Source organism: Tamandua tetradactyla, chromosome 6 (assembly GCF_023851605.1).
Source record: "Tamandua tetradactyla isolate mTamTet1 chromosome 6, mTamTet1.pri, whole genome shotgun sequence".
Lineage (NCBI taxonomy): Eukaryota > Metazoa > Chordata > Mammalia > Pilosa > Myrmecophagidae > Tamandua > Tamandua tetradactyla.
This window is the reverse complement of record NC_135332.1, coordinates 99267284-99282988: the sequence shown is the minus strand read 5'-3', so window position 1 is coordinate 99282988 and position 15705 is coordinate 99267284.

Below are 15705 nucleotides of genomic sequence, written 5' to 3'. Positions count from 1 at the left end.
ATGATACTGACATTTTTGAAGATAATCAGCCATTTATTTTATAGATAGTCCTCAGTTTGTTTTTGCCTGGTGTTTCATCATTCCTTTTTGCAGGCCATGCATTTTTGGTGGAAATAATGAATGAGGTTGTTGCCTTTCCAGTGCTTAGTGGTGATCTTTTGGATCATTATGTGTGTTGGTTTGAAGCTCTTATGTACCCCAATTTCAAACCAACCGATGGATTAAAAGCTATGTTCTTTTAATGCATTCCTGTGGGTACAAACCTACAGATTTCTTCTCTGTAAAATTTCTCTTTTTTTCCTTTATGATTGATAACTTTATGGAGAGATACTTGGAGACTATTGCATGTCCTATCCTCATCAAACTTTGACCCACCAAGTTGCAGCATCTTTTGATTCTTGCCTGAATAAACTGTTACTGTGAGGTTACAAAGGTGTAATTTTATAAATCTTTTTCTACATTTATGAGCTGACTTTCTCCTATAAAAAGAGCTGTCCATTCTCCTGCCCCTATTTCTTTATTATCAGTATAAACTCATAGTAGCCTTTTTTTATTCAAAGGATTATGCATATACTTTTGAATGATCTAAATATGAGATCCTTTGACGTTTATAGCATTTATGAACCCTTGAAATGATAGATGTTTCCAGAGGTAAGTGGGGTATTTTGTTTTGTAATAGTGTGCAATTATTTTTTATTTTCAAAGATGATGCCTGTCTGTAAATAAAACTAAAAGAATAGATGTGAACCACTGAGTCCCTTCCACATTGCACACATTGACTTCTGCACATCAGGGTGTTCTGTGTTGGTAGGGTTATTTTGGCATTCTTGGTGGTTTCATGGTATTTACATAATAGTTCAGTATCTGTGAAATGTTTCTTCTTTCTTGAGCATCCCAGTTAGTTTACTCTCCAACAGGTATTTGCATATTCTGTTCTGAGTCTCTAATGTGTGCCATCCAGCTGTGTTGAAAGTCATGTACTCATTATTTATTCCTAACCTTTATTCAGACATTTCATTTAGAATTTTCCCCCCATTTGGGGTTAATGCTTTATAGGCAATACTGAACATTAGTCAATCTAGTAGATAAAACCGCACTCCAAGAGTAAACCATCAACTTTTAAAATTAGCTGTCTAAACATTACCATATAGAAATATTACCGTATAGAAGATTATATCCTTAAGTATTTATAGCTCTAAATCAGAAGATACCGTTTTTCCCAAGAGCTATCTATTATTGTTTCTCCTCAAAAATCCTCTTATTTCTAATTCAGAACTGCCTTTGGCCTTTTCTGGGTCAATAAAGAAAAAAGATTTTCAACAAGGTGTATATAACAAAAACTTCCTAATTTTCTGTCACTGAGATTGAGCTTGATACTGGAAACTGTTAACTAGTGGAAGTCAAAATATACTCATTCTTTTTTTTTTTCTTTCAATGTTAACAGCCCATTAGCCTATAATCACTAAGCTCTTAATAAAGTAAATGAACTCAAGAAGTTAGTATTTGTGAGAATGCCTCTCAGGGTAAACTGCAGACACAAAATGGGGGAAAGCTGGATGTTTACAAGCATAATTAAAGCTAGCCTGAGATTTAAATTTTATATAATAAAATAAGAATTTTCTTTTTTTACTTCAAGCCTTGTCTATTACAGCAAAATAAATTTGTCTGGAAGTTTGATGAGGAGAAAAAACTATCTGAAAGTAGGCACAGTTTTCCCATTTGTGTTTCATGTGTTTCCATGAATGTGAGCAGCTTCCTCAATCTCTTCATTCCCACGAGGAAATACTGATTTTTTTTTTTTGGAATGAAATAAAAAGCCAATTTATAAACTAGAAATGGGTAGCCAAGAAGAATATCAGGTATGTAGTTCACTGCAGCCCCTTTTTATGCCCATTAGTCCGGAGTAGAAATCTGATCTCTGGGAACCTTTAGAATTAACAGAGAACTGGAATCCTTTGACTACTTTTAAGGTCCCCAGCTGTAGCTTTTCCCATGCTTTTAAAGTTAAGGTAAATAACTACTCTCAGCTTTCCAAAGATGGCATCATTGATTTTCTGTCTGTGCAAAAATAACTTTCCTTTTAAATCCAATGAATCCTAACTGTATGTATGTAGATATATTAATAGTAATTATTCTTGTGTATGGATTATAATTTGCTTTGTATTTTTCCAATTGTTTACATTATGTTAAATTTCCAAATTGTCAACTTTTCAGGTTTGGGTACTTTTGTAGATGGAGTCCTGTTTAGAGCTTGAATTGTAGCATTTTAACCCTATTTTCTTTGTATAAGAGGTGGACTCACCAGATAAATGCAAATCTACCTCTAATAGAGAAAAAATTTATTTATGAACACTCTATACTTACCAAGCAAAAACATATTATCTAATTTCTTAAGAAAGAGTAATTGAGAGTTAGATTTTAAAGATCCTGAACTCCTTCACATTTTTTTGGTAGATTTTCTGGGCATAGATTCTATGATATTAATCATTTTCAGAATTTTTAGATCATTTTCTATAACCTTCTAAAGTATCATTGTTGCTCATTTAAGATGTTTGGTGCCATTTTGATTCCAATTGCTGTGCAGTTGATGGGGTTTTTAATTTGGTAGTTTCATTTTATCCTAATTTCTGAACTTTTTTGATACTTATTGTGATTTTCATTCACTGAATTAAGTATTTGGTGGGTTCTTTTAGTCTGTAAATTTCCTTTCTTTTTTGGTTTTAGTCTTTAAAATTTTCTATTGCAAAATTTATCATTTATCCAAAAGTAATGTTTGTATCCAAATATAACATGCATGTATGTGCTGGTTTAAAAGGATGTATGTACCCTAGAAAAGCCATGTTTTAATCAAAATCCCATTTCATAAAGGCAGAATAACCCCTATTCAATATTGTATATTTGATTCTGTAATTAGCTCATCTCCCTGGAGATGTGACTCAATCTAGAGTGGTTGTTAAGTTGGATTAGGTGGAGATGTGTCTCCACCCATTCAGGTGGTATGCTGGTTTGAAAGGAAGTATGCCCCTAGAAAAGCCATGTTTTAATAAAAATATCATTTCATAAAGGTAGAATAATCCCTATTCAATACTGTATGTTTGAAACTGTAATCAGATCATCTCCCTGGATGGTGTGATTTAGTCAAGAGTGGTTGTTAAACGGGATTAGGTGATGACATGTCTCCACCCATTTGGGTGGGTCTTGATATGTTTATTGGAGTCCTATAAAAGAGGAAATATTTTGGAGAATAAGAGATTCAGAGATAGCAGAGAATGCTGCAGCACCATGAAGCAGAGTCCATGAGCCAGTGACCTTTGGAGATGAAGAAGGAAAACTCCTCCCGGGGACCTTCATGAAACCGGAAGCCAGGAGAGAAAGCTAGTAGATGGTGCCATGTCCGCCATGTGCCCTTCCAGCTGAGAGAGAAGCCCTGACTGCGTTCGCCATGTGCCGTCTCACTTGAGAGAGAGACCCTGAACTTTATCGGCCTTCTTGAACCAAAGTATGTTTCCCTGGATGCCTTAGATTGGACATTTCTATAGATTTGCTTTAACTGGAACATTTTCTCGGCCTTAAACTGTTAACTAGCAACTCATTAAGTTCTCCTATTTAAAAAACCATTCCATTCTTGGTATATTGTATTCTGGCAGCTGGCAAACTAGAACAGGTGGGTCTTGATTGGTTTATTGGAGTCCTATAAAAGAGGAAACATTTTGGAGAATGGAAGAGAATCAGAGAGAGCAGAGAAGAATGACATAGCCACAAGAAGACCCACTAGCCAGCGACGTTTGGAGATGAAGAAGGAAAACACCTCCTGGGGAGCTTCATGAAACAGGAAGTCAGGAGACAAAGCTAGCAGGTGATGCCTTGCTCGCCATGTGTCCTTCCAGCAGAGGGAGAAACTATGACTGTGTTCACCATGTGCCTTCTCACTTGAGAGAGAAACCCTGAACTTCATCAGCCTTCTTGAACCAATTTATTTTTCCCTGGATGCCTTTGATTGGACATATCTATAGACTTGTTGTAATTGGGACATTTTCTTGGCCTTAGAACTGTAAACTAGCAACTTCTTTAAGTTCCCCCTTTAAAAACCATTCTGTTTCTGGTATATTGCATTTCGGCAGCTAGCAAACTAGAACAATGTACATTAGCCCATAATTTTTCTTTCTTGTACCAATTTTGTCAGGTTAGTATTAAGGTTATACTGTCCTCATAAGACTCATAAAAATGAGTTGTTTTTTTTTTTTTAAAATGTATTTTTTCCTTAAACAAATGGAAGTATTCACCAGTAAGGCCATCTAAGCTTGGAGTGTTCTTTGTGGGAGGTTTTCAATTACAAATTCAGTTCCCTAGTGGATATGATTTTTCTTCTTGGTAAGATTTTCTGTTTCTTCTTGGTAAATAGTGGTAAGTTACATTTATTTAGGAATTTGTCCATTTCCTTAAAATTTCAAATCTGTTTTCATAATATTCATACTATCTTGTAGATCTGTAGTATTTGTGGTGGTATTATTGATCTTGATAATTTGTGTCTTCTCTCTTTTTAAATTTTTTTTGTCTTTTTGCTATTGTGTGTGCGTGTGTGTCGGGGGGGGGTTACAAATTTGTCCTGACTGATATAGTAAGGTTTCAAATTCTATAAATTAATTGTTTATTTATTTATCTTATACAGTTAAAATCAGCAAGCAGTTGATAAGTATCTATTATGCACCCGAGCATTACTGTATGCTGGGGATCTGAAACTTTTTCTGTAAAGGCACTGTAGCAAGTAGTTTAGACTTTGCAGCCCATAGGTCTCTGTTGTGATTACTCAACTGTCCTTTGTTTGGCAAAAGAAGCCACAGACAATATGTAAGCAAATAAGTGTGGCTGCCTTCCAACACAATTAGTCATGAGCACTGAAATGTGAATTTTATGTTTTGCAAAATATTGGTTTTTTTCCCAAACATTTAAAATGTAAAGATCTCTTTGTTTCTGTATTTCTAAAAATTCTGTTTTGTGTTTTCTCAAATCTGTTTGATCAGAATTGATAGCTTCCTGTTTATTTTAAATCACATTAAATTTCTTTATTTGAAACATATTATTCATAGAATGTAATATACTAGAAACCCCCAAATCTGAAGTTTTGGAGTGTCTGATTTTACTGTGTGTTTATTCTCATTACTCTTAATTCACTGGTTCTCGACTGGGGAAGATTTTGCCTTCTTTGGGGATTTTTAGCCATGTCTAGAGACGTTTTTGGTGGTCAAAACTAGGGTGTTACTGGCATCTGTTGGTTATAGCCTAGGAATGCTGCTAAACATCCTGCAATGCATACAACAGCCCCCACATGTCAGAGTTACCCAGTTCAGAATGTCAATAGTGTTAAGGTTGAGAAATTCATGAAACTTTATTGTCTTGAATGATTTGTGCTTTTGAATATGAGCCTAGCTATTTTGAAACTTTTTCTACAGAGATTCAAACAGGTATGGTTAAATGAGTTTTTGTCCATAGATTACTAGCTTCTGTTAGTGGGCTTGGGACATTATCATACTGTTTTAACCATACAGAAAATGTCAGTCTGTTCCACCAAACAGGCCCCTCCACACATAAAAACAAAACAAAACCTCCAAAATCCCCAAATTGTATCCAACCTCTAGTTACATTTTCTAAGGGATTTTTTTTCCATCTTCTAGCATCAAGATCAAGACAAGAAAGTTTTCCCCTTCAGCCTGAAGTATGTGTAGGTGTATTTTAGTCTGCTACTGCTGCCAGAATGGCGTATACCAGAAATGGAATGGCTTTTATAATGGCTTTTTATTAAGCTGCAAATTTATAGTTTTAAAGCCATAATATGGTTCAAACCAAGGCATCCAGAGACAGATATCTTGACTCAAGAGAGGCTGGTGTCTGCCACATGGGAAGGCACATGGTTGGTGTCTGCTTGACCTTGTTCCTACTTCTGTTGCTTCCAGCTTCTGATTCCAGTGGTTTTCTCTCTAAGTGTCTGTGGGCCCTCACTTAGTTCCTCTGGGACACAACTCTGGATTCTAGCTAGCTTAGCATCTCATGGGAAGGCACATGGCAATAGTCTGCTCGGCTTTGCTGCCCCAAACATCTGTGTTTAGGTCTCTGCTCTTAGCACTCCAAGCATCTCCAGTGTCTGAGTCTCTATTGGCTCTGAACTTTTTACAAAAACGACTTCAGTGAACTGATAATCAGGACCCACCTTGAATGGGCAGAGTCACATCTCCATCTAATCAAAAGGTCACATCTTAATTAGGTGGGTCACATCTCCATGGAAACCATCCAACCAAAGGTTTCCACCCTACAGTATTAAATCAGGATTCAAGAACATGAAGAACACGGCTTTTCTGGGGTATACAACAGTTTCAAACCAGCATAGATGGTTGCCCTGGAGTTGCAGATTTATAGGGAATAATTAGCTTTCCACTTTGGGGAGTTTCTGAGTATTAGCCTATGTATTCCCTGTACAGGGATGAAAAAGAAATCAATGGTTGAAAATAAACCATTTACTGATTATAGAGGGAAAAATAGTGACTTTCAGGGAAGAAATCTGGTGAACAGCATCTTAAGTAATCAAAGTTTCTGCCACTATCAATGACACAAATCAACGTGTGCTTCTGTGTGTAATGTGCTAGAAATAGTACAGCATCATTTATCTAGTATTTTTGCCCAAAATGCATAAGCTGCATGTTTGTGTTAGAGTGAAGATGACTTAGCATAACATTCTTATAATTTTACAGCTTTTTGCCTTATAAAATTCTGAGGTTGTAAAATTGACCTTGTTATTAATCATTTTGACAAATTGTATACATTTTACAAATTTTTTTGAGAGCCCATTTCTTTATGTATTATCATAGATCAATTCATTTCCCCCAAATTATTTAATGTTATAATACTAGTGCACTAAATAATCTACAACAACTAGACTTGATATAAGTTGATCTTTATTTTAATTTTGAATTAAAAATCATATAAACTTTTTCCAAGATGTGCTGGAATGTGCTGTCTCTTCATATTTTTGTTAAGGGTCAATCTATTTCCTTATTTAATTATTTTTAAATTCTTAAAAGTTTTTATTTACAAATCAAGTGCTTTCAATCACCATTAATTACTGTAGTGTTTTAATAAAAATATATACTCCTATTTTAACATACAGAGCACTTTAAAAATATCAAGCTTGGTATACATACATATTTCTAAAATGCTTACCTATATTTGAAAGTAATTTTTCATATATTAAGAATATTTGAATCAAAAACCCAATTGGTATCATTTACTAAATCTAAACATATACCCACTGCATAAAGCTAGAAATGAGTACTTATGTCCTCCATAATGTATGTTCATAGCAATTTAAATCACCAAACTGGAAATAACCTAAGTGTCTATAAACAGTAAAATGGATAAACTATAAATGTGAAATACTTATATAACAGAATATGGCAGCAATGGAAAAGGAACTATTGTGATACTCAATAACATCAATAAATGTCACAGACATTTTTGAGTGAAGGAAGTGAGACATGAAAGATGAAAACCTGTATGAGTCCATTTCTGTGGAGGCCAAGGAGAGGCATAGCTACCTTAGAGGAACAAATGGCAGAATAATGAGTACCTTGGGTTTCTTGAATGAGATATGGCACAAGGGAGTCATCTGAAATGTTCCATATATAGGCTTGGGTTGTTGGTTAAAAGGATGATTATATGATTATATGTGTAAAAGAAATTCCTGAGATCCACATTTAATCTATGCATTTTACTGTATGTCAGTTACATTTTAATTTAAAAATTTAAAAGTATATGTAATGCATTTTTTATTACTAATATTGTTGTGCTGATTAGATTTTAATCTACAGGATCACATTTGATTGCTCATACACAAATTTGAAAGGTGCCAGGAAGGTGTTGTGCTGATTTGAATCTTATATACCCTCAGAAAAGCCATGTTCTTTTAATCTGATCTTCTATGGGCAGACCTATTTTGGGGTGGGTCCTTTGATTAAGTTGTTTCTATGGTGACTCACCTAGTTCAAGGTGGGTCTTCATCCTTTTATTGGAGTGTTTTAAGAGAGCTCATGGAGAGAGAGAGAATTTAGAAAGAAAACTCCCTGAGAGAAGCTAAGAGAAAGAAACGCCCAGAGGCATTTTTGGAGACAACCATTTGAAACCAGAACCAGGAGAGAAGAGTCAGCAGACATTGCTACGTGCCTTCCCATGTGACAGAATGTGCCTTCCCCATGTGTTCTAGTTTGCTAGCTGCCAGAATGCAAAATACCAGAAACAGAATGGCATTTAAAAAGAGAATTTAATAAATTGCTAGTTTACAGTTCTCTATTAAATGTCCCAATTAAAACAAGTCTATACAAATGTCCAATCAAATGCATCCATCTAGGGAAAGATACCTTGGTTCAGGAAGGCCCATGAAGTTCAGGGTTTCTCTCTCAGGTGAGAAGGCACATGGCAAACACAGTCAGGGCTTCTCTCTCAGCTGGAAGGGCACATGGCAAACACTGTGTCATCTGCTAGCTTTCTCTCCTGGCTTCCAGTTTCATGAAGCTCCCCGGGAGGTGTTTTCCTTCTTCATCTCAAAGCGCTGACTGATGGTCTCTCTACTTCACGGTGCTGTAGCATTCTCTGCTCTCTCTGAATCTCCCATTCTCCAAAACATTTCCTCTTTTATAGGACTCCAATAAACCAATCAAGACCCACCCAAATCCAGTTTAACAACCACTCTTAGCTGAATTACATCATCCAGGGAGTTGATCCGATTATAGTTTCAAACATATTATTCTACCTTTATGAAATGGGATTTTGATTAAAACATGGCTCTTCTACAGGGCATACATCCTTTTAAACCAACACCATGTGACAGAGGAAGCTTGGATGCCAGCAACCTTTCCTCAGAATTCTCTCACCTTTAATGAGTTAATTTGGACATTCTCATGACCTTAGAACTGTAAATTTGTAACTAATAAATCTCCATTGAAAAAGCCAACTCATTTCTGGTATATTGCATCCTGGTAGCTTTAGCAAACCAGAACAGGTAGTCAGCCCTTCATTCTTATAAATCTGATGTTTAAGGTGAAGTCAAGTGTTAGATTTTGGCATAAGAATAGTTAAACAAACCTGTGTCAGAGAAAGACATATGTCTACACTGGGTCTCAGAGTAAAAATTCACAAGTGAGAAGGATGAATTATTTGGTAATTATATTTACCAAATATATTTCATTAAAAAATATTTGGGGAAACTGGCAAAAATATAAAGAAGAATAAAACTGACCCCTACCTAACATTACATACAGAGGTCAACTCTATGTCAATTAGGAGCCAAATGTAAAGGTAAAATTAGAAAGTTAAAAGAGAAATGCAGGAGAATCTTGTGATCTAGAGATGAAAATGAATGTAAAAAGACCTCCAAAATATAACCTTAAGAAAATATAAAAAGATGGACGATGATCATGTAAAAATTATGGATAAAGTTAACAGATTGGGAGAAAGTAATTTATAATGTATAAAATCAGCAAAGGACCAACACCTACTATACAAGAAATGCCTACAAATCAACAAAAATGAAAAACACAGGAACACCAGTAGAAAAATGGGAGAAGTCTCAGAATAGATAGTTTATGGAAGTGGAAAGCCAAATAATCACAAGCATATGATGAGATGCTCAATACTTAAATTGCCCAGGAAGTTGCAAGTTAAGACAACAATGAGAAAATTTATTAGGTTTTTAATACAGAAAATTGAAAGAAAGAAAAAAAATTAACTTATCTCTTTCCTTAGAAACACAATAAAGATCTTTTTTTGGTTATCAAAGGATTTTTAGCTCAGAATGGCAAAGTGAAAAGAAAATGAAAAACGTGTTTTAGGTTTCTAGGCTGCTCAAAGCAAATACCATGAAACAATGGGAATTTATTAGCTAACAATTTAGGACTATGAAAATGTTCAAATCAAAGTATCAAAAGAAAGCTTGAGGCTTTCTTCCTGAAGACTGGTTGCCAGTTATCGGCTTCTCTGCCATATGGCAAGGCACATGGCGGCATCTGCTGGTCTCTCCCTTCTCTTCTGGGTTCCATTAATTTCAGCTTCCTTCTCCTGTGGCTTTCTCTTTTGCTCTCTGTATTCATTCCATAATATGATTAAGTAATATTCACATTACTCCAGTAATATGATTAAGGCATCTCCTGAGTGAGGTAGGTTGCATCTTAACTGAAGTATCTTCATCAAAAGATCCTATGGATTAGATTTAAGAACATGTTTTTCTAGGATACCTACAGTTTCAAACCACCACACAATTTATCTGTATGAGTTATTACCTTCATTTTCTCTCCTGTAGTTAGATGGTAAATTCAGACAAAGATATTTCTTTTATCTTGCATTATAGATTATGATACAAATGAATTATGAAGGAAATAAAATCTACATAAATATGGAAACATTCAGATTTCTGGTAAAGAAACATCTTTCTATTGATGTACATATCTTTTTGGCATCATTTTAAGTTCCTGTATTATCTTATACCTTTATTAATAGTCTTTTCTGATACAAAAATATTACATTTTTGCATGTGAAATCTTTGCACATATGTGTTACTGTGTTCTGCACCTGTGTTGGCTTGGCATAAATTTAATCAAAGCTGGATTAATGTTTTCTCACTTATAGTGCTGCAGTTAGTTCTTGCTTATTAGTCAAGGAGATTGGAAGCAGGATGGCCCATTGGGGAGTATTAGGAGACCTTGCCCAATCGAACCCCGAGGGGTGTAGTCAGCAGGGATTAGCTTCTGCGATGGTTTGAAGCTATTATTTACCCCAGAGGAGATGATGTTCTTTTAATCCATTCCTGCGGGTGCAGACCTATTGTGGGTGGGACCTTTTGATTAGATTATTTCAATTGAGATGTGATTCACCCCATTCAAGGTGGGTCTTAATCCTTTTTTACTGGATCCTTTATAAGAGGATAAAAGGCAGAACACACAGAAAAAAGCCTCTGAGAAGCTCAGAGAGAAATACGCAGAAGCTGGAAGCAATGAAACCTGGGAGAGAAAACCCAGCAGACTCTAGCCATGTGCTTTCCCATGTGACAGAGGAGCTGAGGGTGTCGGCAGCCTGTCTGCAGAATCCAGGTGTCCTTCTACTGATGCCTTGATATGGATATTTTCAATGCCTCAGAATCGTAAACTTGTAAGTTAATAAATCCCCATTGTAAAAGCCAACCCATTTCTGGTATACTGCATTTTGTCAACTTTAGCAAACCAAAACAGCTTCGTAGGCCCAGAAAGATAGAAAGTGGACACAAAAGATGTGTGTCCGTGTACGTGTATTGGGGGTAGGTAGAGGTACCAGCTTGGGCTCTGAGTAACCAGCAGATTTACCGGCTCAGGTTAGGATTTGATAGCAGAAAGTAGCAGTGAGAAAGAAAAAGCTGCTGATTTGAGAACCAGACTGTTGCTTGCACAGAGGTCAATCAACTGGGGCTTTATAGCACCTCCTTTATTTTCTCTTTCAAGAAATACTTGTTGGGCGCATACTGCTGGGTCATTGTGATTCTATTCCTACAGGGCAGAGGTTCAAGTTGATGCTCCAGGGATTTCAATCTTCAGGTTTATTTTGCTTGGATGGCAGAATGTTTTGGTTTTTTAATTTTGCAAGTGTAAATCGTTTCATGTGGGCCTGAGCTGTCATGCCCAATACAGGCACCCAACTTGTACCAGACCGAATCTTACCTGCCCTCTGCTGGCATGAGAGTTTGCTCACGCTAGAGCACAACCAAGCTGGGTTTGGGCCCAAAAGCATGCCTGAGTTCCAGAATAATCTTCAGTGTAGTTGACCTTCCAGAACCAGTATGTTAATTTGCAGTATACCTGAAATGGGAACAGCTTTTAGAAAGGGAATTTAATAAATTACAAGTTTATAGTTTTAGTGCTGAGAAAACTTCCAAACTAAGGCATCCAGAGAAAGATAACTTAGCTAGAGGAAGCGTGATCTGGAAGTATGTGGCTGGTGTCTGCTGGTTCTTGTTCTTGGTTCCGTTGCTTCCAGCTTCTGATGCCAGTGGTTTCCTCTCTAAGCATCTGTGGACATTCATTTAGCTGCTCCTGGACAAAACTCTAGGCATTATCTCTTAGTTTAGCATCTCCTACAGCCAGAGATTTCTTCTATTCAGGTTCTGGCTATTTCTTTGAGTCCTAGCTTAGCACCGAGGCTATTCTGTCTCGATCTCCAGTGTCTACATCGGCTCTCACTATCGGCTTGGAGGCAGAGAATAAAGAAAGTGTTTGCAAAGTCCACTTGGGGGACTGAAGATAAAGAGGAAATATTAAACTTCCCCAACTCGGGAATTCCTGATATTCTTACAGGCAGTGGGGACAAACAATAGACTGAGCCCTCGATCTTGGGGCTCGCCCCTATGAAGCTTATTCCTGCAAAGGAGAGGCTAGACCTGCTGATAATTATGCCTAAGAGTCACCCCCAGAGAGCTTCTTTTATTGCTCAGATGTGACTTTCTTCTCTAAGCCAACTTGGCAAGTGAACTCACTGCCTTCCCCTCTATATGGGACAGGACTCCCAGGGGTGTAAATCTCCCTGACAACGTGGGACCAGACTCCCAGGAATTGAGCCAGGACCCAGCATCATCAGAGTGAGAAAGCCTTCTTGACCAAAAGGGGGAAAGGAGAAAAAGACAAAATAAGGTCTCAGTGGCTGAGAGATTTCAAACAGAGCCAAGAGGTTATCCTGGAGATTATTCTTACGCATTATCTGGATATCCCTTTTTAGTTTCTGGTGAATTGGAGTGTGTGTTAGTCAGGGTTCTCTCCAGAAACAGAATAACAGGAGAGATCTGTAGATATGATATAAGAGTCCAAAATCCATAGGACAGGCTGTGAAGCTGGCCGCTCTGATGAAGGGTCTGGACAAAAAGGTCTGTCTTCTTCCTCAAGAAGTCTTCAGCTGATTGGATTATCTTGCTGATGGGAGACATGCTTTAGTTGATCACAGATGTAGTCGACCACATATGCAATAAACTAACTGATGATTTAATACACCAGCCTTCAAGTTTATCAGCAGTGGTCAAGCCAGTGCTTGCCTGACCAGACTTCTGGGCATCATCATTTGGCCAAGTTGACACCAGAACCTAACCATCACAGAATGACTAAAGGGAAGTTCTTGATAAAGGATAAAAACTGGGCAGATTAAAATACCATGGATCAATGAGAGGGAGGGGTAAGGGGTATGTGATGTAAGAGTTATTTTTTTCTTTTTATTTATTTTTCTGGAGCGATGCAAATGTTCTAAAAATGATCATGGTGAAGAATACACAACTATGTAATGATATTGTGAGCCACTGATTGTATAGCATGACTGGATTATATGTTTGTGGGTGTTTTTCAATAAAAATATTTAAAAGCATGTTTCCCCCTTTAAAGGACTGATCAAGACCCACCTTGAATGGGCATAGTCACATCTCCATCTGATCAAAAGGTCACACCAGACAATTCGGCATGCCGCATCTCTCTGGAGATAATCTAATCAAAAGTTTCCGCCGTACAGTATTGAATCCAGATTAAAAGAAATGGCTGCCACTATAAGATTGAATCAGGATTAAAACATGGATTTTCTGGGGTACATAATAGCTTCAAACTGGCACAGAAACCAAAGTGCAAAGAAGTTCGGTAACTTGTTAGCAAAATGCTTGTCTGTCTGCAAAGTACGTGGTTTTTCCACAAAGCCCACTGCTGTTTGATTCCTACCCAGGGTCTGGGAGAGCTGTAGGCCATCTTCCTTAGTGTTGCAGAGACCCAGTACCAAGCCTACTGTACTGGGTGGATGGACATTGCCCCAAACCGCTTCTCCAGTAACAAGGGCTCAGAACTGGGTGCCTCCCCATACGCTGCCATCTACTGTAGATGCTGCAGCCTTTCCTGAGGTTCTATTCCTCCCTGAGGGAAGGGACCACAGAGCTCTGATCCAGTGAGTGGTCCATGGTGGGTGGAGCAAGGACTGGCCACCTGCCTCAATTCAGGACTTTTCAAAAGAGCCATTCCAGCTCTAGACCATCCTGGCTAGAAGTCTCATGCAATGGTATGTACTTCAGTGTCTCCTCCCAGCTCCCATCCCCTCACTCCCTAAAAGATGTGTCAGAGACCCTAAACCTCTGTATGCTTATCTCCATCCCAGAATCCAAGCACACTGCTGTCTGCTTGGCCCTGACCCTCATACACTGGTTCTGATCATGGAGTCCCTGACTTGAATGCCTTCTTCATCCCTTATCTTCCAGCCCAGTGTCTTCATTTCCTGGCTGCCATGACAAATACTACACAATGGGTTGGCTTAATCTGAACACTTATTGGCTTATGGTTTTAGAAACGTGCTTCTTCCCTGAGTTTGGGCTAGCCAGCAATCCTTGGTTTTCTTTACTTTCTTATTACATGGTGATGTATGTCCTCTCCTTTTTCTTCCCCAGTTGTGGCTTCTTAGTCTTCGCTCTGGCTTTTTCTAATAAGGCCTCAAATAATAGAATTAAGACCCACCTGATTCAGTTGGCCAAACCTTAACTAAAACAACATCTCTAGAAGGTCCTATTTTTAATGGACTCACACCACAGGAATGTTAGTTAAGATGAATACCCAATGAATTTACTTATTCTAATTATTTAATAACAGAGATCATACAATATCTGACCTTTTGTGTCTGGCTTACTTCATTCAACATGATGTCTTCAAGGTTCATCCATGCTGTCATATGTATAAAAATTTCATTCCTTTATATGGCTGAATAATAGTCCATGGTATGTATAAACCCCAAGATTATCTTGATCAGAAATTCTCACACTGACCTGGTTTCTTAGCTAGTACATATCACTGGGACAGCCCTGTGTCTTAGTTTTCCTAAGCTGTTATCACAAATGTTCACTACACAGTGTGTTGGCTTTAAACAATGGGAATTTATTTGCTTTCAGTTTTGAGAGTAGGGGAAGTCCAAAATCAAGGCATCAGCAAGGTGATGCTTTCTCCCCAAAGTCTCTAACATTCTGTTACTGGTTCTGGGTGACTCTTGGGGTCCTATGGCTTTCTCTATGTCTGAATTTAATCTGTTTATAAAGGACTCCAGTCGTCAAGATTAAAATCCACTCTCGGAGGGGGCCAAGATGGCAGCTTAGTAAGGTACGCGCGTCTTAGTTCCTCCTCCAGAGCAACTGCTAGGTGACCAGAAACAGTGCAGAATAGCTCCCGGGGCCACGGCAGGGAATGGACACAGAGCGTACCCCAGTCTGGACTGGCTAGACCATCTGTGAGACTCCACTGCAGTGAGCTCCCCGAACAGCACGCGCTTCCCCAGGCCGCGGTGGCTGGCAGCCGGCGCCCCTCCCTCCCTCCTTCCCGGATTGGCTGAGAGTCTTGGAGAGGCAAGTTTCCCAAGCCGCGGCGGCCAGTGCCCCTCTTTTGCAGGCGGCTTCCCGGACCAGCTACGAGTCTCGGATCAGCGGGCTCCCCAAGCTGCAGCGGCCGGAGACCGGCGCCCCTCCCCCACAGGCGGCTGCCCAGAGGGAGAGGAGGGAGTTTCTGACAGTGGCAGGGACTGGGTCCAACCAAACACCAATAGTGGCATTAATAAAGGAGCCACATCTTTTGCTGGTGGGAACTGAAGACAGACAAGTGCCACCTACTGGGCAGGATAAAAAAAACAGAGTCCAGAGACTTC